Source organism: Peromyscus californicus, unplaced genomic scaffold (genome assembly GCF_007827085.1).
Source record: "Peromyscus californicus insignis strain IS unplaced genomic scaffold, ASM782708v3 Scaffold_5__1_contigs__length_169319896, whole genome shotgun sequence".
Classification (NCBI taxonomy): Eukaryota; Metazoa; Chordata; class Mammalia; order Rodentia; family Cricetidae; genus Peromyscus; species Peromyscus californicus.
The window spans coordinates 14,931,441-14,944,049 of record NW_026294573.1 but is presented as its reverse complement, the minus strand read 5'-3'; positions in this window follow the sequence as shown (position 1 = coordinate 14,944,049).

Sequence of the window (12,609 nt, the reverse complement as noted above, 5' to 3'; positions counted from 1 at the left end):
TGCCTCCCCAGTGCTGGGATTAAAGGCGTGTCCCACCACATTCTGCTCTGTGGAATATCCTCAGCACTTGTAATGTCAGCAGTGCTTTAGTTTAGCTGGAGCCTCCTATCTCATCGTCCCTCAGGTCCTCAGCTCACTTTCTCTTTTTTGCACAGTCCGGGAACTAACTGAAGGAGTGATGCTACTCACAGTGGGAATGGTCAAGACCCAAATATAAGGCAGGACCAAGGGATGCACAGGCCCTTTTGGAATGAGGAACACACAGTAAGCATCACAGCAGAGCAGCTGGTGACCTGGTTCAGATTCCCCATTCTATCTTGTGAAAATTGTGCACGGATTGCTTGTTAATAAATGGTAAAAATAATCTTTTGACTTCCTTCATCAGAGGACCATACCAGAGAGAATGAGAGTACCCCGGTTACAGAACCCCAGCTTCAATAAAAGGCTTCTATGTAGATGTAACCAACCGTCTTATTAAATAAGAAACACAGAGCCGATTCAGAGAAGAAAGCCAAGAGGTCAGAGCTAAGAGCCTTACCCTTCCTGCTTCAGCCAAGAGAGCTCTCTGAAAAAAGGGACCTGCTTCCTGTGTGTATGTCTTTATATAGTCTAGCTGTTCTGCCTTCTCATTGGTTGTAAACCCAAACACATGCCTTGTCACTGCCTGTGTGGACAGCCCTCCAGGTCCTCTATGGTATTGAGATTAAAGGCGTGTGCCACCGCCACCACGCACTTGCTATGGCTCTAATAGCTCTGACCCCCGGACAACTTTATTTATTAACATACAATTAAAATCACATTTCAGTACAAGTAAAATACCACCACACTTCCAGGAGCCAGACCCAATATGATGTTAGCACGAAGATATCCTTCCATCTTTCCCTGACCCTCAGCTTCTCTCCCTCCATCCCTCAAGACACTCACTCATTCACCTCCTCCTTGGTGCGGTTGGTAAAGAGGAGGCCAACTTCATCTCGCAACTTCTTGCTGACCTGAAAAATGAAAGTGAACATCATTGCTCCTTCACTCAGGGCCCTGTATCCACAGATCACACGTGTTATCATCTAAAACCTCTTCTGATTGGTACAACTCCTAGTAGGCAGGGCAGGAGGACATAAGGAGAACAACCCCATGGGTCTGCAGATTAACACAGATTTAAGCCAAGCTTGGCTCTCCTGGACCCAGAGATCCCTAAATACATCTCCTTCCACAATCCAGGCGCTCTTAGACCCTGGGGATGACTGCTGGATTTATCGCAGTGTGGCAGCAGGGCTCATCCCCGCTGACAGAGTGCTCTCAGTGGCAGCCCTAACCTCCTGGCTGAGGCAGGACCCTTTCCTGTTGTAGGGCATGGTGCACAGGCCATCAATGGCTAGGTCAGCTATGGGATGATAGGTACAGTTCCTCCTTTTTGTAAAAGACAGGACTTTCCTGGGTGGTGATTGTGCAGGCCTTTACTCCAGGCACTTGGGAGAAAGAGGCAGTTGGATCTCTTAGTTCCAGGTCAGTTTGAGCTACACAGAGAAACCTGCTGGGAGCCATGTGACTTCTTCAGGGGACAAAAATCAGAGAATAGCATGAATAAATAACTTCTCCTGGGGGCAAGGCCCTGGAGAACCTGACCCATTTTGGCAAGGCCAATGCGTAGTTCGCTGCATAATTCTGGGCATGACCCCAGGAGCATGTGTGCTGCCTGCCCTCCTTGCTTTCTTTCTATGAATCACATTGCTGGCTGCCTCTAGTCACTTTCTCAGACGACAGATAAAATAGCAATGACAAAAGGAAAATCTCCCCCCTCTGATGACTCTCCTGTAGGTGAGCCAGAGGGGATGCTGTTAAAAACATACAGAGGACCTGATTCAGCTCCTAAAGTCTTTGATGTTTCAAGTGTGACCATGAATTCGGGCTTCTTAAGAACGGGACGTTGTCTTTCCAATGCACCTGTGACTAGCCCGAAAGAGTTGCAGTAGTTCACGACATTACAATTTTACAGGACTGTTATGGAGAGAACGATTTTAACCACAAGAGTCCGGGAGAAGGCTGGGTGGCGGTGGCACACGCCTTTAATCCCAAGCAGAGTCCAGGAGAAATGTTAATAGATGATATCAGGAGTTAATGGGAACAGTCTGTGAACAGGGAAAGAAGCAGAATCATAGAAATCCACACTGCCCTCCTTTCTAATAGCTGTGCCAATAACAGTAGGAACTTGAGAGGAAGGAGATATGAGAACAAGAAATAAGCAGTGCCAACCATTAAGAGTAAGTTTCCAAGTTATGTTGCCTATAGGATAAATGGAAAAACCTGGAAGAGATAGACTAGTACAGAATGAAGAATGAAACGATTCAGCTTGGGCTGGTGAGTTGACTGTGAGAACTCAGGCCCTACCAGATGTAAGTATTAACCACTAGAGACAAAACTCTCTTTCATCTTTCACTTTGCATGACACTGTAACCGCAAATGCTGCCAACTGGGCACATTGTTCTGTCTACAGCTACCTGTCGGTGTGCCTAGTTAGAAGCCTTCCTTTGTCGCTTGCAGCACTGCGTACGCTTCTATCGGTAGAGCTGTGAATGAAATAGGTAATGGTTACCGGTAGGAGAGTTGGGGGATGGCAGGGGAATGAGGTAAAGGAGCAAACTGGCAATTATTGTAACCATTATTCACCACAAAAGGAAACAAATTTGATTGTAAAATTGTTCATGGGCCGGGTGGTGGTGGCGCACACCTTTAATCCCAGCACTCGGGAGGCAGAGCCAGGCGGATCTCTGTGAGTTCGAGGCCAGCCTGGACTACCAAGTGAGTTCCAGGAAAGGCGCAAAGCTACACAGAGAAACCCTGTCTCGAAAAACCAAAAAAAAAAAAAATTGTTCATGGAAACTATTGAAGCTGTATAAATAAATGGCCCAGGCTATCGGGGCTACTTGTTTGAAACAGGTGGTCATAGTTTCTTCGCTGGGTGGACTTCACACATCTGTCCTAGGTTGTTGGAGCCGTTTGGAATTAGTCTTCCAGCAGGTGGCGCCCTGAACATGCCTGAAAGAACCGTAAGTATCAAACGTTTGTGGTGTGAAAAAAACAAAAACAAAAACCAAAAAACGGTTTCTACCCAAGGTTGCCCCTGGCAGTGAGAGCAGTTGTGGAAGGGTAGATAACCCAAGGACTTGGGAGGGGCACGTGAGAAAAACGGGGCAGACTGAATCAAAGGACCGTGTAGCTAGAGTTTTCCTGCCTGGCCCACAGTCAGGACAAATCTCTCTCACCTGCCAGTCCCACAGCCGTCAGACCCGACCAAGTAAACACAGAGACTTGTATTGGTTTCAAACTGTATGGCCATGGCAGGCTTCTTGCTAACTATTCTTTCAGCTTAAATTAATCCATTTTTATAAATCTATACCTTGCCACATGGCTCGTGGCTTACCGGCATCTTCACATGCTGTTTCTCATCATGGCGGCTGGCAGTGTCTCTCTGACTCAGCCTTCCACTTCCCAGCTTTATTCTCCTCCTTGTCCCGCCTACACTTCCTGCCTAGCCAATGGCCAATCAGTGTTTTATTTATTGACTAATTAGCAACACATTTGCCATACAGAACATCCCACAGCACTTCCCTTTTTTTTTTTTTTCAAAAAGGAAGGTTTTAACCTTAACAAAGTAAAATTACATATAATTTGGGAATTTGGGCGTAGCTTCTCTTACTACTTCCTGCTGGAGGGGGGCGCTGTATCTTATGGGGATACAAAGAAAATTTTAGGATTATGGAATAGTCCATGAGGGTGTATCGTCTGAGCCAGTTGCCTTCAAACCATTCTGGATGTTGGATCATCTGGGCCATGGTGTCATCGGAGACCTTTCAGGGGGTCTTGGCTGGTCAAACCTGATGTGTCTTAATCTGGAACAAATCCATAGCCTCTGGCTTTCTGTGGAAACAAAAGCAGAGACTCTTTTCCAAAGCAACATATCCTTATATCCAAATTTTGAAGTCAAGGTACCTTTAAAATATACATTTTGGCGTAACTCAACAGCTTTTACAATGAAATGTTTTTCTGCAGTTAAAAGTCCCAAAGACAAGACAATGCAGATTCTCTGTGTAATATCCATTTTTACGTGGCTTATTTTTTATACTACCTTTACTGTCTCTTTAAAGACTTTATTTTTTAAAACTATGTATTTGTTTCTATAACTCTATGTATCACCTTTTTTGTCTCTTTCAAGCCTACATATCTTTTACACACATTGTAAACTATTACATCTGAATCTGTCTTATTGTGAATCTATTGCCTTAAACTGCAGCAGCTGTGGCTGCTGGCTCTGCACACCTCAGCTTCCCAACATGGCCATGGTTTACCACCAGCTCTGGGAGCTATCGTGGGTCTATGCTTTTAGCCAAGCAGCGTGTAGTCCAGAAACCTCTTTTTTTTGTTTTGTACTAGCAAAGTCTAAATCCACCAAGCAGCTTAATGTGCCACTTGCAGAGGCCTCATTCCCGCCATACGGCAGCAGGTCGAGCGTGCATGATAGGAACCCACCAGTAGCTCAAATCGGCAGCTGCCGCTCATTTGAGAGAGACAATTAGGAAGCTGTTTTTAGCTCCATTTTAGAATCTTTTTTCAGGTTTTTAGGTGGAAACTCTTGCCCCACGTTGGGCGCCATTTGTAGCTAGAGTTTTCCTGCCTGGCCCACAGTCAGGACAAATCTCTCTCACCTGCCAGTCCCACAGCCGTCAGACCCGACCAAGTAAACACAGAGACTTGTATTGGTTTCAAACTGTATGGCCATGGCAGGCTTCTTGCTAACTATTCTTTCAGCTTAAATTAATCCATTTTTATAAATCTATACCTTGCCACATGGCTCGTGGCTTACCGGCATCTTCACATGCTGTTTCTCATCATGGCGGCTGGCAGTGTCTCTCTGACTCAGCCTTCCACTTCCCAGCTTTATTCTCCTCCTTGTCCCACCTACACTTCCTGCCTAGCCAACGGCCAATCAGTGTTTTATTTATTGACTAATTAGCAACACATTTGCCATACAGAACATCCCACAGCACTACCGGGCCCTTTTTATGGAGACATTATCAAACATTCCCTGAAAGGGAGAGGTATAAAACTAACTTCTAGCCAGGTTATGAAATTTCTACAATTTATGCAGACAGTCAGCCCTTAGTTTCCAGACCTGAGAATTTCAGATGTAGAAACATGTGCACAAGAAGAGACAGATATTAAAAACTGCTATACAGCGAATGGAAGAACGGACATGCCTCCTATAGCGTTTTCTAGTTGGAATGGGCGCCGACAGGTGATAAGGAGTCCATAAGTGCTCAGGAATCCTTTCCTCCCCCTCCTCATGAGGGAACTTCTTCCTTGTTACCTTATTCAGGATCTAAGAAAGAGGCAACAAAGTATTGTAATCCTGATTGGCCTCCCCTGCAACGCCCGATTGTAAATCACTGCACACGACCCCCTGATAAACATAAAGACGGGTCAGTGGGATTTGTTGCCGCCATAGTCAGGCCCACCGGCAAGGTGAATCGTTAGGGAAAGAAAAGAAAGAGTTCGCTTGGAAAATGCTCACGGCCATGAAAAAACAGCTTGGAGGCTGCGCACCCCACACAGACAAGGCAAGCCTTGCCGACAGTGTCTGCGCTGCCACGCCAGGCCCCGACGGGAAACTGGAAATTCCGAAGGTAATTCCCCACCCTGACGTTAATCCCAGCCTTCAGGGTCATCCTACTTACTCATCTCTCCAGCCGGTTTCTCCCTTTCCTGTCTTTTCTCCCTTCCTTGTCTCTCCCCTCCCTCTGGGTAGGTGTCATTATGGAGCTCCCTGTCTGAAAAGCCATACTGGTACGCCAGGAAGCTTCCTCTAGCCCTCCTGGGCCCCCCATCACATGGAGAGGAAGGCCTCTCCTCTGTGATTTGGGACATTTCCATCTGACAAGTCTTTCAGTCTGTTTGGAGATATCCTGGATTGAAATTGAAACCAGGACACTCACCCTCTCTCCTTCTTCACTTCCTCTTAACTACTTCCTGTAACTGCTGCACCTCTGCCTTCTCCAATTCCCATTTAACCCTGAAGCCACCAACATATTGTAAACCGTTAAAAGGACAGTTTAAAAATATAAATTAAGGTTAGTCACCTTGTAAATGATCAAATTATTTTTTTAATAATTTATTCATTTTTTATTTTATGTGCATTGGTGTTTTGCCTGCGTGTGTGTTGTGTCCGATCTTGGAATTACAGACAGTTGTGAGCTGCCATGCAGTTGCTAGGAATTAAACCCTGGTCTTCTGAAAGAGCAGTCAGTGCTCTTAACCGCTGAGCCATCTCTCCAGCCCCTCAAATTCTTTCATATGTTCAGAACTGTACTTGTAGTCATGCTATGTGGTAATGTAATTAATTTCTTACTTAACTCACCAGCATTTAAAATGTTTAAGCTTCCCGTAATGGAAAGAACGGCCCCCAAATTTCTCAGTTTTCTTTCTATTAAAAGACCAGGCCACAGACCTTGCTTTCTTAAGACTATTACCCGCTCTAAAAACAATTTCTCTTGCTACCAGATTCCAAATAAGAAATTAACTCACCAAACAGGTTTCAAAGTAACTTTTTAACTATGCCTTTATTTAAAAGAACCTGCTTTACAATGATCGCTTCAGCAGTCAACCGCCTTTGTCTCCTGATGAATGACTGGATAAAAAAAGGTTCTTACAGGCTTCAGGAAATCGACTCAGATCCATCTCTCAGGTCAAAATGGACTCCAGATAAGTACTGCCAATCAACAGTCTGTTTCCCCACCTGCCTATTCCTGAGAGGGTAAGATCTCTTCCCTTTTCCCCTGCTTTTGGGACACCCCTATCCCAGCTGCCAGGACCATGAACCTGAAAGCCTCAAATGTAGATCTAAGAAAAAACTTTCTCTAAAATTTCTTAACTTCATTTTTTGCACCTTCTTTGTGGGTCACATTCATGTGCATTCCCAACTTCCCGGTCCCGTCCATGAGGGCAATGCCCAGGCCGATTGGCTTACACACTTGACTCTCTGTTCCATACAGGAAGCCACAAAGGATCACGTATTACATCATCAAAATGCCATAGCTCTCCGTTTACAATTTCAAAGTCCCTATGAAACGGCACACTCAACTGAGATTCCCTATAATCCTCAGGGACAGACCATTGTGCAATGCTTTCATCGAGTATTAAAATCCCAATTTCACAAGCTTCAACAGGGAGAGTACAAATATTCCCCCCTTTCACATTTTAAATCATGCTGTCTTAATTATCTTAATTTAGACTCAGAGGGCATTTCTGCTTCCCAGAGACATTCTGACTACCAAATACAGAAGAAACCTATGGTTAGATGGAAAGATCTGTTAACAAAAAAATAGAAGGGACAAGATGTCCTTTTGACTTCCGGAAGAGGGTATGCTTGTATCTTTCCACAGGATGCTGATACCCCACTCCGGGTTGCAGACCGTTTGATTTGGCCACATGTCAGGCTTTCCAATTCCACCTCTGCCCTGTTGAACTGAAGGCGTCACAGAACTCTGCTGCAGTCCCAACTAAGCCCTTCTCTTCAGCTACTGCCACTGCTCATGGAGGAGGGCATGGATGATCGTGATTCACCTGAAGCTGCCCATCCACTTCTCTCTCTGCATTCACAACTTAGTTTACAGTCAGTGAGACGTGCCAAGGCAACCCGGAAGGTTTCTTTGCCAACTTGGAAGGTGCTAATATCGCATGCTGAAGATACAGTCAGGGATCGGGGAGTAGATATAATCCCTTCCTTGCTTTTTCTGGCTACGATGCCCTGCTCACTGTCTAGATATTGTTTTCTATTGGACTGTCATGCAAGGCTCAGGAGCAGTGTTGACCTATGTCCCTGAGTCGCCACCTTGTTCCATCCTGCAACTTGGGAATATGAGGAAGTCAAGGTTGTGGTGAATGACTCAAAGTTAATGGGGGATGACCAAGATGCCTTTGCACATCATAGGGTTTCTGATATTTTAAACTATATGGGTTATGCAAACAGACTGCCTATTTGTTTCTCCTCTGTGGGAATTTTTCCTCCCTCGGGATGCATTCATCTTTCTTTTAGGATTTTGTTAGTCTATTCTCCTGGGCGGGGGTAGATCTAGGGACAGTCATCATTTTTGGACATTGGACTTTTTATCTGTAGCAGATAGGCTTCCTCTAACAGCTTTGGCTACCTATCACAGGGATCCACAGTGGTTGCCCTGTGTGTTCCCTGATAAAGGAGTCATTTACACTGTTAAGGGCACAAATGATAAGACTTACAATTGGTCAGTTTCTAGTCCAGGCATTGATTATAGAACCTATTTTATTTTGCATCCCTCTTTTTCTTGGTCTGATGGCTTTATTTTAAAACCAGCTCCTGTGGATCATCCCCAGGATGGGTCATTCCCATGTTTTTAGCTAAACTCTCCCGCTGCTTCACTCTTCAAAGACATTTATATAAACTCTTTGCAGCTACTAATTATACTGTTACTAAAAGACCTTTACAAACGTCCCCTATTTATTCTGGCTTATAAGCCTGTGTTACTGCACTTTTTGCAATACTTGTTAAAAGTTTTCTTGGTTCACTTTCAATTTTTTTTTGCCTGCTTCTTTACTAATTATCTCAATCTAACCATGTCTCCAGGTTCTTTTCTGGTTGTCCGTCAACCTCCCTATATTCTTCTCCCTGTTAACCTTTCTCGACCTTGGTATGATGATCTGGACATTTATGCTATGGAAACTATTGCTTTCTTATCCTAAGTGCTTCAGCCAAAATTGCAGCCCTGATTTGGGGTATCACTGCTTTAATTTCTATCACTGGAACTATGACTGCCTCTACTACGGCCCTTGTACAAGTACATACAGCTGATCATACGAATACATTGTCTAAAAATGTTTCTGTTGCTTTTTTACTCAAGAATCTGTTGATAAGGGCCTTGTTGATAGGGTCAATGCATTGGAGGAGGCTGTTTTATACACAGGCATACAGATTCAGAATATTAAGGCTGGTGTCATTGCAGCTTGTCAAATTATAAATGGATCTGTGTTACACCATTGTCTTACAATGGTTCTGATTATCCATGGGGACAAATTCAGGCTCATATTAGGGGTATATGGAATAGTTCTAATGTAGATATGAATATTCATTCTCTCCATGAACAAATTGCAATTATTTCTCATGCACACTTTCAGATGTCCACTGAAAAGGTTATATCTCATTTTTAAAATTCAGTTTTACCTCTTTTGTGACCACAAAAAAACTTTTGGACATTTATCTTTATTTTGGCTATTGCTGTTGTCTTGTTTTTAAATTTAATTATCCTCTTTCCACTCCTCTACAAACAATTAAGACTTGCCCTTCACATGGTTCTCCATGGTGCTCGCAAGCTCCAATTAAAAAACAAAAAGAAGCACTTGGGAGGCAGAGGCAGGCGGATCTTTGTGAGTTCGAGGCCAGCCTGGTCTACAGAGCGAGATCCAGGAAAGGCGCAAAGCTACACAGAGAAACCTTGTCTCGAAAAACCAAAAAAAAAAAACAAACAAACAAACAAAAAAAAACAAAAAGAGAGGAGATGGGTCATTGGACCCATTTGGAGCAAGGCTCCCTGCAGAAACCCTGTGTTGGAAAACCAAATCTAAAAAAAGGAAAGAAAGAAAAGAGAGTACCAATAGTCAACCAAGATTTCATTCTTTATGTAAAAATTAACAAGCACCTCTATCTCATTAGCATAGTCTTTAATGAATGATAAAATTGCTTGTTACTAAAGAATTATTTTCAAAGTGTTTTTTTTAACATGTATTATTATTATTGGTGTGTGTGTGTGTGTGTGTGTGTGTGTGTGAACAGAGGCCAGAGAACAACTTTAGGAATCAGTTGTCTCCTTCCACGTCATGGATCCCCAGGAGCAAACTCAGGTTGTGAGACTTAGCAGCAGGGGAGTGCTTAGCCCCTTCAATGGAGAGCAGTCTCTCTGGCCGCCTCAGCTTTGTTTTAAAGGAAGAAACCGAGTCTGGTGGATCCCAGAATGACCTGCCACTGACTGTGTAGCTGAAGATGACCTTGAGCTTCCAGTCCTCCTGACTGTCCCAAGTGCTGGGATGACAGGTGTGACTCAGCATACCCAGCTACAGCAAACTTCTTCAGGACTTAGCAAGTGTTTGAATTGTATGCCTATTTCTATATACCAGTGTGATTGGAGCCTCATAAAAACTTATCAGATCAAAAGCGGTGGCCAATGGGAAAAGCTGAGCAGCCTGTGCTTGCCAAGACAGCCCTTGAGCTATAGTTGCTGAACCCCAATTTTTTACTTACTTGGGCACTTTTGTTGTTGTTGTTGTCGACTTGAGACGGGGTCTCATGTAGCCTTTGAGTCTCCTGCTTCTCATCCCGAATGCTAGGTTACAGGTGTGCCCCACCACACTCGGTTTATGTGAGGTGGAGAAACCCAGACCTGCGTGTATTAGGCAAGTGCTCTAACAACTGAGCTTCACTCCCTAGCCCTCTTTTGACATTTGGAACAGAGTCTTGCTGTATAAACCTGGTTGGCCAGGGGAAGGGTGCCAGCCTTCAGCCTTCCAGTTTGCCTGCACCTTATCTCATGGTCACCTACCCACCTTCCAGGGGGTGAGGGTAGGTGCAAAATTATCAGCACGGGTACAGAGGGCCCCCAACTCTGAAGAAGCCTCTTGCACCAGCCTGCACATTCCCACTCCACCTCTGCTCCCTCTGCCCCATGGCCGTGGCCACCACCAGCTATTAAACCTGTGGGCGCCTCTTCACAAGCTAGAGCTGCAGACTGCTGGGCCCACCATCCTGTCTTTTCCTTGACCTTCCGCCACTCTATCAAATTGTGACAATTGAATCCTGCCTTAGCCCATGGAGTGCAGGGTCACCATGCTGTGGCTACCTTCTAATTATTATTTTTTTCTTCTCCGTTTTGGAAGTATGGTCTCATACTATAGCCCAGGCTGGACTGGAACTCACTGTGTAGTCCAGGCTAGCCTCCAGCATGAAGCAATCTTCTCAGACATGAACCAATGACACTCAGCAGGGTCACCTATTTTAGCGTACAGCTCTGAAGGCTTTGACAGTGGCATACAGTCTCGAGCACCCTCGCAATCAAGATACAGTCCCGTCACCCAACACAGCTCCTCATGACCTCCTCTCCCAGAGGATCTTGGTAACCAATGATATGTCTTCTGGTGTTGGAGTGTTGTGGGGTACCCACCAGAGAAGACTGCTCAGACATGAGTTTAAGCCAATAGAAATCTCTATTTCAGCCAGTAGGTTTCTATTAGCTGGCCAGTGACTACACTGGGTATTTGAGATCCCAGTGTAGCACTGAGCCTTTCTCATGGTGAGCTTTTAAGCACAAAAACCATATTCTGGGTTGACATACTTCCATGAACAAGAACAGTTATCCAGAAACGGAATTACAGAAGACAAAAAGAAAGGTGAGTACAGCTAGAAACGTCCTCAGAACTGTGGACCTTGGTGGATTAGGTCTTTGTTTTCATTTTGGAAGGTGGTACCGTCCCCATGCTGAGTTTAGTGGCCCGAATGGTATTTCCATCATGGAGTCAGTTGTGCTAAGGTCTGAGGGCCTCCCTTACAGGAGGCATCCAGAGAGGCCACTGGACCCTCTGGAACTGTAGTTACAGAGGGTTGTGAGCTGCCATGTGTGTGCTGGAAATCACACCAGGGTCCTCTGGAAGAGCAGCCAGTGCTTTTAACTGCTGAGCCATCTCTGCAGCCCTTTGTGTTTTCTGTCCATCTAGAGTTCTCTTCATAGCAGGGTCATGGGTGCAGAATCATGGCATGGGGCCCCGGGAGGCTGGTTTCTTTCACCCACTGAGATTAATCTGTTCCTGTGAGTTCACAGCGTAGTGCTCTGCCCACTCTACCCTGAGGGACATTTGGGTTCTTTCTGTATTCTGCCACTTCCAAGTGAACAACCCTAAAGTCTCCTTTCGGGCTGGAGATGAGGCTCAGTTGGTAGAGTGCTCCATGACCACACAGTCCTGGTGAGATTGCTCACACCTGTCAGTACAGCACTTAGTAGGTGTAGGCAAAAGAGTCAGAAGTTCAAGGACATCCTCAGCTAAATAAAGAGTTGAAGCCAACCAGAGATACAGGAGATTCTTTCAAATATATGTGTTTGTGTCTGTGTATGTATGTATGTATGTATGTATATATGTATGTATATTTAAAAAACATATAGGCTTTTGTGTGAATATAGCATTTCATATCATTGACTTAAAAAAGAAACAGAAGAATAAATTGCTGAATCACTATGACTAACCTTTGGTAAACACTTAGGTGAAAGATTGGTAGGAGGTACCAGTTCCGACCTTTGCAGGACCTATCACGTGACAGACGAGTTTACAACTGACCTATGCCCTCAATTCATTTATAAAGCTATTTGTTTTAGTTTCTAAGACAAAGTCTTTGGTGGCATAGGTGGACTTTGAGTTCTTAATCTTTCTGTCTCCACGCCTCTTTCCAGTTACAAGGGTTACAAGCCCCATACCACACATCTGGTTTTATTTATTTTTTACTCAATTCATTAAAAAAAAAAAAGAAGAAGAAAAAGAAAACAAAAA